Source organism: Echinops telfairi, unplaced genomic scaffold (assembly GCF_000313985.2).
Source record: "Echinops telfairi isolate 266 unplaced genomic scaffold, ASM31398v2 ScPeMD7_70;HRSCAF=299, whole genome shotgun sequence".
Lineage (NCBI taxonomy): Eukaryota > Metazoa > Chordata > Mammalia > Afrosoricida > Tenrecidae > Echinops > Echinops telfairi.
In genome coordinates, this window is record NW_022103968.1 from 56,001,892 (window position 1) to 56,017,431 (window position 15,540).

At 36.5% G+C, this 15,540-nt stretch overlaps 1 pseudogene; it reads right to left on the bottom strand.

The window, feature by feature from the left end:
* LOC101653538 overlaps positions 1-1,561 on the bottom strand; it is a 23,763-nt pseudogene extending 22,202 nt beyond the window's left edge.
* Positions 1,562-15,540: the final 13,979 nt, after the last annotated feature.

The following is a 15,540-nucleotide window of genomic DNA, read 5'->3' on the forward strand; positions in this document are numbered from 1 at the left end:
GATTGATAGAGGTCAGAGGCAGACATTGTTTGAGGCACATTTCACTACTCAGTTGTATTACAATAAGGACAGGTGTGGCAACTATGGAGCTGGGTGTCTGTTTACTATTCATTCCTGTTGCTATTCCAGTTATTCCAAGTATTTGGCTTTATTTTTCCTTTATAATCTTCTGGCTAGATTTCTGAGGGAGACTATAAAGTCTACTCCACTCATTGTTGCACTAGTTCTATTTCAAGAAACAGATTTATTTAGTTCCTTTTTAAATGAGCCTTTTCAAAGTCCATTCATGTTGGGATTTCTAGAAATGTATCACAATGCATCAGAACTCATTTGCATCACAGTTGTACAGTAGGGGTAATTTTGTATATAGTTTTATATTTGTACTCTACATAAGGTAACCATTTATTCATTGTTGAAATAGTTCTATTTATGAAATATCACATTTCCAATTGTGAGATACCTCTAAAATAATGAGTACATCTGTGTTTGGTGGTTTTCTGTTAAAAATCAATTTTTGTCTGGGATAATTCATAAAACTAAAAACCAAAGTCAATACCATCAATTTGATTCAGACTCAAAATGACACTATATGGCAGAGGAGACCTGCCCTTTGAGTTTTTGAGACTTTAAGTCTTTATGGGAATAGACAGCCTTATCTTTCTCCCATGGAGAGACTCATGGGTGTAAACCACTGAGGTTTTGGTGAGCAGTTTATTGTGTAACACAATATACCACCAGGGATCTGGAACAACCTCTATCATGAGGTTGCTCCAAACTCACATTGATTAAGGTAATTTCATTCAGTGAGGTATATATCTTTCTCAAACAGTATTTTGGTGTTCAAAATAAAGCCATCAGAAGGGGGCTTTTAATCTTGCAGACATATATAATCATATCTTTGTGACTGAAGAGTTACTCTCAGAAGAAAAAATTTCCCTAGGGGTGTTGTGAAAACCCATTAAGTCATTGCATATTCATAACAACTTTATGTTTAAAAAATCAAAACATTGTTCTGTATCTCACCCTCTTCACAATTGTTCTTATTCTTCTTTTCTTTTTTTTTTTTTGGTAATGCAGTTGTATCTTTATTAGAAAGTCTCTGCTGCCAACTTCGCGCTTTCCACCCACCCGGGGAGCGGACCCTTCCACGGGCTTCACAATCGTTTGCTCAGGTGCTGCCTTTGTCGGGGCCTTCGGAGCGGCCATTGCTGTCTTTTCAGAAGCTTGCTTCCATGGCCGCGCTGATAGCCTGTTGTCGTTGGGCCTTTCCAGCTTCAGGTTTCTGATTCCTCTTGGCCATTCTATCAGCAAGAGATGCACCAGGGATGGCCCTCTGGACACAGCGGGTTCTTTTCTTTTGCATTTCTTCCGATTGCCCCACTTTGTGCTTCCTTCTGTAGAGAAGAGTCCAGTTTATCTGCCGAGGGTTCCTCTCGGAAAGGAATGCCGATTCGCATTTTGCATCAAGGAACTGGAAAACCTTTCCATCGGTCCTGGCGCAGCGCCTCCCGTGCCCGGGGTAAATCTTGCACTCGCTGAAACTGCACAGTTCGACCTGCATGGCTGCAGCAGCAGAGGAACAATTGCTCTTATCCTTGAGCCCATTGTGGCAGCTAGTGTGCTGATTCCTTTTGTTGGGGATCTTCCTCTTCTCCGATACCTCTCCACTTTCCCAAGTATGATATTCTTTTTCAGACAGTAGTCTCTCATGATAACATATTCCAAAGTATGCCAGGCAAAGTCTCACCATCTTTGCTTCTAAGGAGCATTCTAGCAGTTCTACTTCCAAGACGAATTTGTTTTGGCAGTCCATGGTATATTTTCAATATTCTTTACCAGCACTACAATTTAAATGCAGCAGTTCTTCAGTCTTCCTTATCCAATGTCCAATTTTCACATATGCGGCATTTAAAAATACCATGCCTAAGCCTATCTGTAGGTAACTGGATACCCCCTTCCAGAATGGTCATGGGGAGGAGAGGAGCCAGTCAGCGTGCAGTGTAGCAACAATGAAACATACAACTTTCCTCTAATTCTTAAATGCTTCCTCCCCTCCACTATCATGATCCCAATTCTACCTTACAAATCCGGCTAGACCAGAGGATGCACACTGGCACAGATAGGAGCTGGAAATACAGGGAATCCCGGACAGATGATCCCATCAGGACCAGTGCTGAAAGTGACGATACATGGAGGGTGGAGGGAAGGTGGAATAGAAAGGGGAAATCGATTACAAAGATCTATATATAACCTCCTCCCTGGGGGAAACAGAAAAATGAGTCAAGGGAGACATCAGACTGTGTAAGACATGACAAAATAATGATTTATAAATTATCAAGGGTTCATAAAGGAGGGTGGAACAGAGAAGGATGGGGGGGAAATGAGGAGCTGATACCAAGGGTTTAAGTGGAGAGCAAATATTTTGAGAATGATGAGGGCAATAAATGTACAAATGTGCTTGACACAATTAATTTATGTATGTATGGACTGTGATGAGTTGTATGTGCCCCCAATACAATGATTTAAAAAAATACCATGGCTTAAGTCAGGTGCACCTCAGTCCTCAGAATAACGTCCTTGCTTTTCAACACTTTAGAGAGGTCTTATGAAGCAGAATTAGCCAATGCAATGCATCATTTGATTTATTGACTGCTGCTTCCTGGAGCATTAGTTGTAAACCCCCAAAAGATGAAATTCTGGACCACTTTAATCTTTTTTCTTTAGATATAGGCATACATGACTTTAATTTATTTCAGTGATAAATTTACCTACTAGTGTTAGAGTTATAGTATGGAGAATATATTTTAATGAAAATTCTCTCTGTAGTATGTAAAACTGAGTTACTAGCTATTATTTTTTTCTGGAAAGGTATGATAAATCTTGATAGTCTCAATGTTAATGCCTTCTAACAACCAGTGGTCATGTTTTGAATTTTCAAAAATTTTTCATAAAAGATGACTTTTATTGTTTTGTTTACTTTGCTGACTGTTATTTTGTATGAAGGTGATTGCTTTATTGTGGCAATAACATTTTCTACAAGTAGGCATTTATTCTCTTTTTGCCTATTAAATATCATAATTTTAAAAGTTGTGTTATAAAAGTAATCAGGTGTATTTGTAACATCTGATTTATGTGATTAGCTCTGTCTCTAACTTAGATAGGAATCCAAAAAATTAATGTGGGTTTTTTTAGCAAGATTTGGTATCCTCTATATATGTGTGTAAGTCAACTTCCTTTGGAACAAAATTCATTCTATTATCAATTCTAGGATTCAACCCAAATGAAATTCCTTGTAGAACACATCTCCCAAAGATAAAATACTATTATGAAGTGAATCTTAAAAGTGCTATTGCTGTTCCTACTTTTGAATTACTATTATCTAGAAAATCAATACTGGCTTATGATTTTCTAACGTAGTCAAGAAATGAGTTTTCTTTTAAATGCAGAGATATATCTTCCCTCACCTCACAGATAAAAAGAAATGCCAATGGAAGAAATGTACAGCAGGGGAAAACAGAATTATCTGAAAATGAGCCACATATAGCACTTATAAGTATGTATGCACACAAACAAACACACACATAGATAACGACATAATATAATCTTTGAATTTGATATAATTGTCTTCTGTTTTGTTAGTTTAAAAAAATTACTTAGTGGTCTTTTCAATTGTTTTGTTGGATCTACTTTTAACTATGAGGTAGTGAATGAATGTATGCCTAATTTTTGCTATTATTGTTATTTAAGAAATAACTTCAGCATTCACTAAATTATGAGAAATTAATATTTTATAGCAACTAAAATTGTAGTATTTTGCTTTTTCATACTCCTTTCCAATTTAGCAAATGTGTGTCCCTGTACACTAACTTTCTCTTTACAAAGGAATCTAATTTGTCATTGTTTTACAATGTGAGGGGAAAAAATCACATATACATAATTTTGATAACTATATAGACTTAAACTCAAAATTATATTTGGTAGAAAAAGCAAAAAATACTTTCACATATTGGTCATGACTTAGAGATCGGAATTCAAGACTGAAGTTCTTAAATTACACTAGAAGTTCACAGAATTTAGAGTTCAGAGATTTCAAATTTAATTCCTTTATTTTTTAGTAAACTGAAAAGAAATCCCTGAAATTTAGAGAGGTGACAAGAATTGCTCATTTCTGTTCAATGTTAGAAAGTTATTATGGCTGAAATTTTATCTCACAGGAGAAAAGTTATTTGATGACATTATCTAAAGAGAGAGAGGGACAGAGAAGGAAGAAAGAGGAGAAGAAGATGAAGTAGTAGCAGTAGTAGTAGTAATAGTAATGGTAGTAGTAGTCATAATAGCAGTAGTAGAACAGGGATAGCTATAGTTGAGGGATAGCTTTGCCTGTGAGCAAATGACGATAATGTGAACTCATGTAATGTTTTGACTGACACCAATGGAGAAAACTATAGGTGAAGTTTCTAGGCAAAAATATACCTGGAATGTAAGACAGATAATTTGTATTATTCTAGCACACATGTATTAGTCTAGGTACTTTAGAGAAACAAATCCACAGCTACTCATGTATAAGAGAGTTTTATGTAAAGAAAGTGTGCATCAGAAAACATCCCAACCCAATGCTGCCCAAGCCCACAAGTCCAACATTAACCCATTAACCCAACACCGGTCCACAAAGTCCTCCACCTCACAAAACAGAGGCAATGATGCCGACTGCAGGAGGAAAGCTGAGTCAGTGAACAAATAAGCATCTCAGCACTAGCAGGGGTCTCCACATGGCTGCTCCAGCACCCAGGGCTGCATCGGGATAGGTCCATGTGGCTTCTCCTAGGGGATGTCTTGTAGGAAGTCAATCTTGCAAGCTGAAGCAGGGAACTGCTAAGGCAGCTGCACCCTGGTGCACCATCACAAAGCAAGAGACCAAAGAACTAGAAAGGCAAGGGTCACCACCCATGTATCCCTCCGCCTTTCAATTAGCCGCACATGTGTTTATCAGCCAGGTTGGCACAATTAGCTAATTCAACACATAACAAAACTAATATTTTTTTTTGTAGAAGTCAAAAATATAATTTGGGTGTCCCATCTTCTTGAGATGTAGATGGGATTATCTTCAGACATGCCCACTTATTGTCATAAGGAAGATCAGAATCCATCCTCCAATTTATGTACAGTCCCTGAAGAGTGGGTTTCACAGAATTATGATCCAACTCCACCTTCCCCTAAATTAGTATGGCTTCTAGACTATCTTGCCATTTATCAATTATCTTCTCTGTGCCTATTGTTTCGTGTACTTCTACGTACTCTTAGATACCCATACACACATATATGCATATGGAAAACTTCAGCTTCCTGTACCTATCTCTTTCTCCAAATGAATCCATTTTGTCATTTTTCATAAATTCTTTGATGACAAATATTCTTACATATTTTCAATTTTTATATTATTTTATTATTATTTACTCTCAAACATCATGATTTCCATATAGCTCTGCATCTTGCAGTTTTTCATTCATAATATACAAGGTGAATATTGTTAAGTATGTTGATATTTTTAATAGATTTCATATGAATGCAAAAGTGGACAGTGAAGAAAAACTCAATAAGAATCGACATATTTGAATTTTGTGAGAATATTTCATATTCTATGGCCAGAACAAACAAACCTGTCTTGGAGGAAGTACAGCCAGAATGTTCCTTAGATGCAAGGATGGTGAGAGTTTTTCTCAAGCACTTTTTACATGTTGCTGTCAGGGATCAATTTCTGGAGAAGGTCAGCAGGCTTGGTAAAATAGAGGGTCAACGAAAAGGAGAAGGATACTCAAGCAGATGGATGGACACCGTAGCTTCAACAATAGCCTCCAACCCCCCAAGACCAGGCTGTATTTCCTTCTGTTGTAAGTGCGGTCCCGATGTTTCAGAACAGACTGGCGGGCACCTAGCAGCAGCATGCTCTACTACCATAACAGCCTGAATACACCCAGTCTCATTTGATCTCCTAGCCTAGACAAGGCTGGGCCCAGTTCATAGGCAGCCATCGTGGGGTAATGGTTTATGGGTGAGGTTGCTAACTGTAAAATCAGTTGTTCAAATTCACCAGATGCTCCACAGGAGAAAGATGAAGCTTTATAATCCTGTAAAGATTTACAGTCTCTGAAACCCACAGGAGCAGTTCTACCCTGTCCTGTACGGTCACCAGAGGTTGGAATCAACTCGATAGCAGTGAGTTTGGTTTGGTTTTGGTAACAGCGGCAGCAACTTCACTTTAAAAATATTTTTCATTTCACTTTATCTTTAGCATATGCTGCTATTAGGTGCCATCAAGTTGGTTCCCACTCACAATGAACCCCTGTACAATACTGCCCAGTCCTGCACCATGTTCACAATCATTACTATGATTGAGACCATTTGTATAGCCATTGTGTCAATCCATAACATTGAAGAGCCCTCAAGGAGTGGTGGATTACACATTGGGCTTCTATGCTTAAGGTGAACAATGAAAAACCATTAACTGCTCATAGGAAGAAAATGAGGCTTTCTGCTCCGGTGAAGACTGATAGCCTTGGAACCCACAGGGACAGTTCTATCTGCCCTATCAAGTCAGTGTCCATCAGAGCTGACTCGATGCCAATGAGGTGGTGGAATTTTTGTTTATTTTCGGTCTATTTTACCAAACATGATGTCCTTCTCTAGGGACTGTTATCCACCTGATAATATGTACAAAGTACGTGAAATTAAGTCTCACCACCTTGGCCTCTAAGCAGCATTCTGGTGGCAGCTTTTCCAAGACAGATTTGTCTGCCCTTGTGTTATCTCACAGTAGATTCAACATTCTTTTCCAACATCTTAACTAAGGCATGAATTTTCTTTGATCTTCTTTGTCCAGATTTTACATGTATATAAGGAATTGAAAACATGATGGCTTGGATTAATATGTGTCTTCAAAGCGACATATTACTTGTAACACTTACGGAGATCTTTTGCAGCAGATTTGCGCAATAATATGTTGTTTGATTTGCTGACTGCTGTTTTGGGTATTGATTTGCGATCCATGTAAAATGAACCCTTGGACAACTTGAGTGCGTATCAAAATTTTTGTTTTCTTTACGTGTGATGTAATTCTTGCTGAATTCTCTAATTTTTTAAAATCTTCATCAATTTATGCTTAAAGTCCTCTTTACTACAACACGCGCATGCTTGTGTTACTTGCATATCACAAGTTGTTAATCTTTCTTCAATTTTGATGCTGTGTTCCTCTTCATATAGTGCAGCTTTTTGGATTATCACCTTGGCATACAGATTGAATATATGTGCAGGGAAACAACCTTGAGGCATAACTTTCTTTATTAGATGAGCACACTTAAGTGTTCTGGAATTCTCATCCATTCCAATGTTATTCTTAATTTGTTATAATCCATACAATCAAATTTCTTTGCCTAGCAATAACATTGTGGATAGATTTGTTGTGACAATTAGGCTTCCATAGGAACATGTGGGCAGAGTTAAATCAGGTCGCAGAGTGATTGGAGGGCGACTGAGATAAATGCTTTCTGAGGCTGGCATCCCTTCTCTCTTTCTCTCTGGTGATCTGACCAGTGCACTGCTGCCTGAGCTAGTTCTTTACCTCAACTGTGTGCTGGATTAACTGTAGGTCAAGCCAACCTGTGAATTGTGCCACCTTGCCATGCATTGCTAGAGCTTGAGGCTCCTTTGAGACCTGCTTAGTCACACTGTTGGTGGATCTTGTCAACTTGTGTACATCAATAGATCTCAGGAGCCCACTGGGACCTGCTTTGCTATGGTCCAAGCTGCTGACTGTTGTTGCCCCACTCTGCTATCTGCTTCCTGCTTCAGATGCTGCCTGTCTTGCCTGAGGGCAGACTCCACTTTCTGCTTCCTTGAAAATGGACCAGCAGCCCACATGAGTTGAAGGGACCTTCAGCATATTAACTGTTCCGTGAAAGTGAGTTGAACTGAGCCCTCTGTACTGATGTGTGGACTAATTAGCTGTTACAGTCCTTCTTGTTGTATAAACTTATCCATATATGTAATCATATGTATTCTGGTTTTGCTTCTTTAAAGAATCCTGCTTAACACAAACATAAAGGTAAAAAAACTTTCTAGTATTCTCTGCTTTCAGTCAAGATTCACACAAGTCCTCTTCTAATTATAGTTTGGAATTTCTAGCAGCTATGCATATAATTCAATTTATATACCAGAATTCTATCATTAATAAACTCTTTCTTGTGTGCTTGTATATATGAGAACTCTAATTAAGCCCCTGAATTTTTTGTTAGCAAATTTTTGACATTTGAATCCTGTTCACAGAGACATATATTTTGACAGTTATTGTCAAAGTGCCTTCTAGACAATCTGCCTTAATTGTGATCACACTAAATATGTATGAGGAAAAATTTGCATACATAATTGATGGAATCTAATCTGTTAGGTGAAAAATCATATTCAATTGGCCATTTGTATTTCTTTCCTCTACACTGTTTTTGTCCTTTGCCTACATCTTAATTTGGTTGCATAAGAAGATAAACAGAAGCTTCACTGCCATCAGGCCAAGTGTGATGGATGGTGTCCTGTAAAGACAGAGGAGACCTGCCCCTGGGGGCTTCTGAGGCTATAAACTTTCACTGGAACAGAGAGTGTCATTTCTCCTCCTAGGAGTGGCTGATGGGTTTGAACTACTAACCTCATGGTAAGTAGCCCAACACAGAACCCACGATGCCACCAGTGCTTCTTCAGTTTAGTCCTACACTTTAATAATTAATTTGCATGAGAGTTTTGTGAAATAAGAACATAAACTTTATTCTCCATAGGTTTTGAAGATATTTTTCCAGTTGGTCATTTTTTTTAGACTTTATTTATTATATGTTTAATATCCAAGAATTTTAAATACACATGTAGTAGATTTTATATATATATTTTTTTCTGGATAATATCTTATAAGGCTTTTCTCATTCAAAATTTTAATTTAATTTATACATAGTTAAATGTAGAACTTTTGTGATTTCATTATTTGTTTAATTATTTATTCATTAGTTATTCTATATAAATCAGGCAGGAAAATAGCTTATTTATTTGTTTGTTTATTGAAATTATCATTTGCTTATTCTTCACAGCAATATTGTTGCTTACAAATAAACTGTACTTTACAAATAAGAAAACCAAGAGAGAACCACACTTGAATTCTTACACTTCATCCAGACAAACTGCAGCTATTACTTTATATATTCTAAGATTTTGTAGATCCAGGCTTATTAACATGCAGATAAATAACCGTGAAGCTTAAAGTGAGGACTCTAAGCTTCATCAAATAACCATGAAGCTTAAAGTGAGGACTCTAACATTATTGTCAATGATGACGATAAAGTATTCCAGCCTTCGGTATTGATTAGTAATCAATAAAAAGAAAACCAAAACCCCCATAACTGAACCAACAGGTAACATCATGATACATGGAGAAAAGATTGAAGTTGTCAAAGACATTTGTCTTGATTGGATACACAATCAATGCTCATGGAAGCAACACTCAAAGGATGAAACAATGCATGTGAACGTTGGACATTGAATAAGGAAGACTGAAGAAGAATCAATTCATTTGAATTATAATGCTGTTGAATAATATTGAACATCTCATGGACTATCAAAAGAACAAACAAATCTGTCTTAGAAGAAGTCAGATTGTCCCTTTGGAAGGCAGGATGGCAAGACTACACCTCGCCTCAGGTACTTTGACCATGTTATCAGTGAAGACCAGGCCCCGGTAAAGAAGCGTAGCAACCGCTGTGAGGAGAGCTAGGGAGCAGACAGTATGACATTCTGTTGGAGTCAGTCGGGTCACTGCGACTCAGAAGTGACTAGATGGCAACTAATAACCACATCAAAAATCTGTAACCAAAGTCTGAAAACACCAATATGAAGCTAATAGGTTTAGTTAATGTTCTCAATATATTTAAAGTCATGAACAATGAGAATATATATAAACATGAAATATGAAGTACATAAAAGCAGTCCTCAAATTATGACTTAATCAAATTATAAAAAAAGCCATACCTGGTATATTTTTAAAAATATCTTCTTGTTAGTAATAAATATTACACACAATGTTGTAGCAATAATTTGTTGATGTATAAAGATACCAATTACAATATTTAAAGACAAAAATAGTGGAAACAATAAAATTCAGAACTTACTTATGACAAAGCCACTGTAATGCTGAATGTAAGGTACTACCTGTATTTTAATGAAATGTATCTCCTAGTCAAGAAGTATGCATACTCAAGCTATTTTTCTCACAAGTAGTTGATGCCAAAAAGATTTGTTTACTACCTTTAAATACACATTAGGAAACTACTTTAGACATGATTTCATTTGACATGCAAAAAAACGATAGTCACATTATACAGATGAGGTGTACCCCCCCCAAAATACAGAATTATTTTTTCAAAAGTGTGTATTTTTTTTTATAGAAAAACCTTATCACCTTCAAAGTACTCTCTATTGCACTTAATACATTAGTCAAATCTGCAAGTCCATTCCTGGCAACATTTTCAAACTCATCTGTTTGGATAGCTTGCTGCACCTCCTTCATTTTTTTCTTCACCTCTTCTATGTCACCAGATTGCTGTCCTTTCATTCCTCTCTGCATCAAGGAGACAAAAATAAGTCACCCAGAGTGAGGTCAGGTGAGTAAGATGCACAGGACAAGAGAGGCATGCTGTTTTTTGCCAAAAACTGGCTCACTGTGTGAGCAGGTGCATTGTCATGGTGGCAAAACCAGTCCCCCATCTACCACAATTCAGGCCTTTTTTTATTATTGCACACTGTTACACAATCTTTTCAGAACCTCTAAATAGAAAGCTTGAATGACAGTCTGACCTGATGAAAAGAACTCCAAATGCACTACAATTTGACATTTTTGTCTGTTCAGAATGTTGATGGACATTCAGAATGAGGTTTGTTATCAACATTTAACCTTTTGGAAATGAGAAAATCACTCATACCCTTGAGTTTTTCCCATAGCAATGTCCTTTTAAGCTTTGTTCAATATCATAGCAGTTTCTGTGGATCTCAGAGCAATTCTCAGAGAAGATCCATTCTTTTCCTAAGCAGGAACCAAAACTTCACAGCCACATGCTATTCTCTTAAATCAGAAATCACAAAAATGAGGTTGGAGAGAAACTGCTGTTTGGAAAAAAATAACTGTGACCAAAGAGAACTTTCTCAGGCGATGCCACTGAGTGCACTAATTCCAAGCATGTGGCTTGATGCTCGCCTAGCCGGAAAAATGTGTATCATGGAAACTGCCCAGTGGAGGTTTTTCCCAGTTTTTTGGAGGGGGTTACCCCCTTGTATGACTTAAAATGTTTCTAGACACTCACAACCAAAGCATAAGTAGACTTATCTTTTAGTTCAGCTTTTATTTTTTTAATATAAAAAATTGGTCACAGATGTTGCACTCTTGAGAATGCACACAACCTATTTATTTAAAATTTTATCTTTCTGTAGCACTATTTAATTATTGTTCTCTGTCTTCTGAAACACATGTGGGTTTCCAATAATCCTTCAATCACAGCAATTCTCAGAGAAGATCCATTTTATATTTGTTCTAACCTTTTTTAAAAAAAGATTTCTCATGGGAGGTTTATTTCCCACAAGAAGAAATAAATGTGAAAGAAAAGTAGTTCTATGTCTACTGTAAGATCTGAAGAGATATGAAATGAATGTCTATAGTAAATTAACTTCATTTTCCCACAATTATTTTATAGATCTGAATTATGATTGCCTAAATTAAAAGATGAGATATGAAATTCAAAATTTTCCTCAGAAACTAGAGGTGACCCCAAGAGTTTTAGGAAAAAAAGATTGTGTATGACTAGACAAAATAGAATTTTTCTCAATCTACCATGCCCAAGTTTTGTTTGGGGATCAGCCTGGAGGAAGAAACAAGTTCTAACATAATGAAAATATTTTGTTGTGTCTACGAGCAGACAAAAATTAGCTTATGCAATGAAGACCTGAGAAAACTGAGAGACTGTTAGGGAAAAGAAAATAAGCATATTTAAAAGACTCACCGACAAGATTGCAAAGATGCATGATGGGTCTGCATGGTTACACAGGTATTTGTGTAAATGATTATTTTGAATTAATTAACTTTGTGAATATGATATAGTATTTTTTGTGACTTGTATGTTTTAAAAATCCCAATATATAAATAGTGTGGTGGAAATATACTATACATTATTGTTTACAAAAGCAATTACTTTACCAAATTAAGAAAAATGAAGCCATTCCAACAAGTAGAAAGTGTTAAGAAAAAACGATTAAAAATAGATTTACCTATGCAGATTCCTCACATCCCAACATGAAATGCAGATTACCCATTCATTTTCAAGATCGCTGTCATTGAGTTGCATCCCACTCATAACAATCCGGAAGAACAGAGTGGTACAGCCCCATGAGAGTTTCTGAGGCAATAACTCTTTACGGGAGTAGAAAGCTCCCTCTTCCCCGGTGAAGCAACTGTTTTATTGTTTTCCAACTCCTGACCTTGTGGTTAGCAACCCAAGTGCAACATATCACTCATTCATTTTAAAGTAAAATTTATCCATTTAATATGATTGGTACATACTACCTTTCTGGATCATTTCTGCATCTAGATGTATTCATGTACTAGATTCTTCTGTAGACTCACAGACGCTTTTTATTTAACCTTGGATTCTTTTTCTTTTCTTTTTTAAAAATAATTAAATCATTTTATTGGCTTGTACAACTCATCCCAATCCACGCATACATCCATTGTGTCAAGCATTTTTGTACGTTTGTTGCCTTCATCATTCTCAAAACATTTGTTTTCTACTTGAGCCCTTGGTATCAGCTCATTTCACCCCATTCCTTCCCCACTCCCTCCTCCTCCATGAACCCTTGATAATTTATAAATTATTATTATTTTGTCATACCTTACACCTTCCGACGTCTCCCTTCACCCACTTCTCTGCTGTCTGTCCCCCAGGGAGGGGTTATATGTAGATCCTTGTAATCAGATCCCCCTTTTCACTCCACCTTCCCTTCACCCTCCCGGCATTGCCACTCTCACCACTGGTCCTGAAGGGATCATCCATCCTGGGTTCCCTGTGTTTCCATTTCCTACCTTTACCAGTGTACATCCTCTGGTCCAGCTTGATTTATAAGGTAGAATTGGGATCATGATAGTGGGGGCGTGGGGGCATTCTTTTTCTTGTCAACATTGTCCCTGATAGATTGGAGAATTGAATATTTTAAATTCTAAAACATACACATGAGAACAATTCTAATGGAAATATATTTGAGTTAGTTGTAGATTTGCATTAAGTTGTAAGGACTAATGCAAAGGGAACCCATTATTCAATTTTTACCAATGATAACATTTTTCATAATAATAGTACCAGCATATTGACATTAATATAGTCCACTGAATTTACTTTCTTAACACATGGCTTTCTCTTTGTTCCAGATAAAGGCAGATATCTCAGTTGGCATGCGGCTGTCGATGCAATTATTCTCTCTTATCATTCCCCACCCCAGCTTTGGCCTCATGTAAAAAGTGTTTGAGCTTTTCATTTTTGTCATTAATATATTAGCCACATTTATTTATATTTTTAACTTATTAGCAGCTATTACTAAGAGACTAGTGTTGTAGGTTTACAATATTAAAAAAGTGAGACTAGCATCAATATTGGGAGTTTTTGCTTTAGACTTTCAGGTCTTCCCATTCTTAAGATTTTTATATGATGTTATAAAAAACAAATTTATAATCCAATAATAATAATACTTTGGATATTTATATTAAAAACTTTGTTTGAAAGCCTTGGTGATAGTCTTAAGAAAACAGGTCAGCCATATGAAACTCTGTAGAACCCAGTGCTGATTTAACATTCATGGGTTGACAATAAATTGGAAGTAACTTGACCCCAGCTGTTTTTTATGATAGATATACCCTGCTACTTTTCAAAGGTATTATTCTGAGAATTCTATGAATAACTATTTATTTAATTTTACAAAACCCTTATTAAATTTTCAACAATTACTTTTCACAATTTTCTGGTGAATAAATAGAAACAGAGCAACTTTGAGTACCTTGTTTACAGTTGTTCTGGTACAGTTAGTATGTGAATAACCAGAATTTGAATCCAGGCAGCCTGGTTATAATTCTATCTTCTTAATCATTATGGTAAACTGATCTTTTATCCTATCGTTTACCATGAATGTTGCTTCTCTTTATGTACATGAATTCATTTAGTCTTCTTAGGACCCCATAATATATTAGTAGTATTAATAATTTCCAAATATTTTAAATCTGAAGAGAAATATAGAAATTATATAACTAGGCTAAGATCACACAGCTGACAAATGACATGGCCATTATTTGAACACTGATATTTTTTCCAGAGTTTTTTCTCTTAACCACAATTACAAATTAATATTATTCTATCAAACATAGTCTACAAGGTACAGCCTTGGTTAGAAAAATATTTACTGGGAGAGAAAGAATTGCCCATGCAAAGATCCATAGCCCGATATCCTTACCAATACAGTACTAGGCATGACTACCACTTGCCAATGTAAAGAAGATCAAAATCTTCATAACTAGATCAGGAGGTAACATCATGATTGATGCACAAAAGATTGAAGTTGTCAAGTGGATCCATCTTACGTGGATCCACAGGGTTCAAGGACGCAACAGTCAAGAGACTAAATGGCATGTTGCATAGGGCAACTCTGCTGCACAAGCCTTTTAGTGTTGAAAAGCAGGGAGTTTGCTTGAGGATTAAGGCATGGTATTTTCAGTTGCCTCATATGCATGTGAAAGTTAGATATTGAATAAGGAATATCAAAGAAGAATCTATTCATTTGAGTTGGTATCATGGACAACCAAAAGGACAAAAATGTCTGTCTAGGAAGAAGTACAACCAGAGTGCTCTTTAGAGGCAAGTATGGCAAAATTTCATCTTACGTTCTTTGGACATATTGTCAAGAGAGCACACAGTCCCTGGAGAAGGACATCATGTTTGGTAGAGGGACAGTGTTACTTATTGGTCCACTTGTGAATAATTTGATTTTCTTTATCTTCAGTTGTAATCCAGAACAAGGGTTGCAATTCTTTATCATCAGCAGCATGCGGTTCAAATCATCTTTACTTTTCAAACAAAATGGTGTCATGTGTATATCACAGGTTGCTAATGGACCTTTTCCAGTCTTGATGCCATGTTGTTCTGCATATAGTCCAGGTTCTAGTCTTGTTTCTCAGATTATTTGCTCATCCTACAGATTGAATACATTTATACAGATCACATATATAAGATGAAAGAGTACAAACCCGACGCACATCCTTTTAGAAATTACATCACATAGTATTTCCTTGTTTGAACAACTTCCTCAAGTACAAGTTCCACAATTAACAGTTCCTCTCAAGAGTTTCCATCATTTGTTCTGGGCCACACTGTTGAATTCCTTTGTATAGTCAGTAAAACACCAGGAAACATCTTTCTGGTATTACCT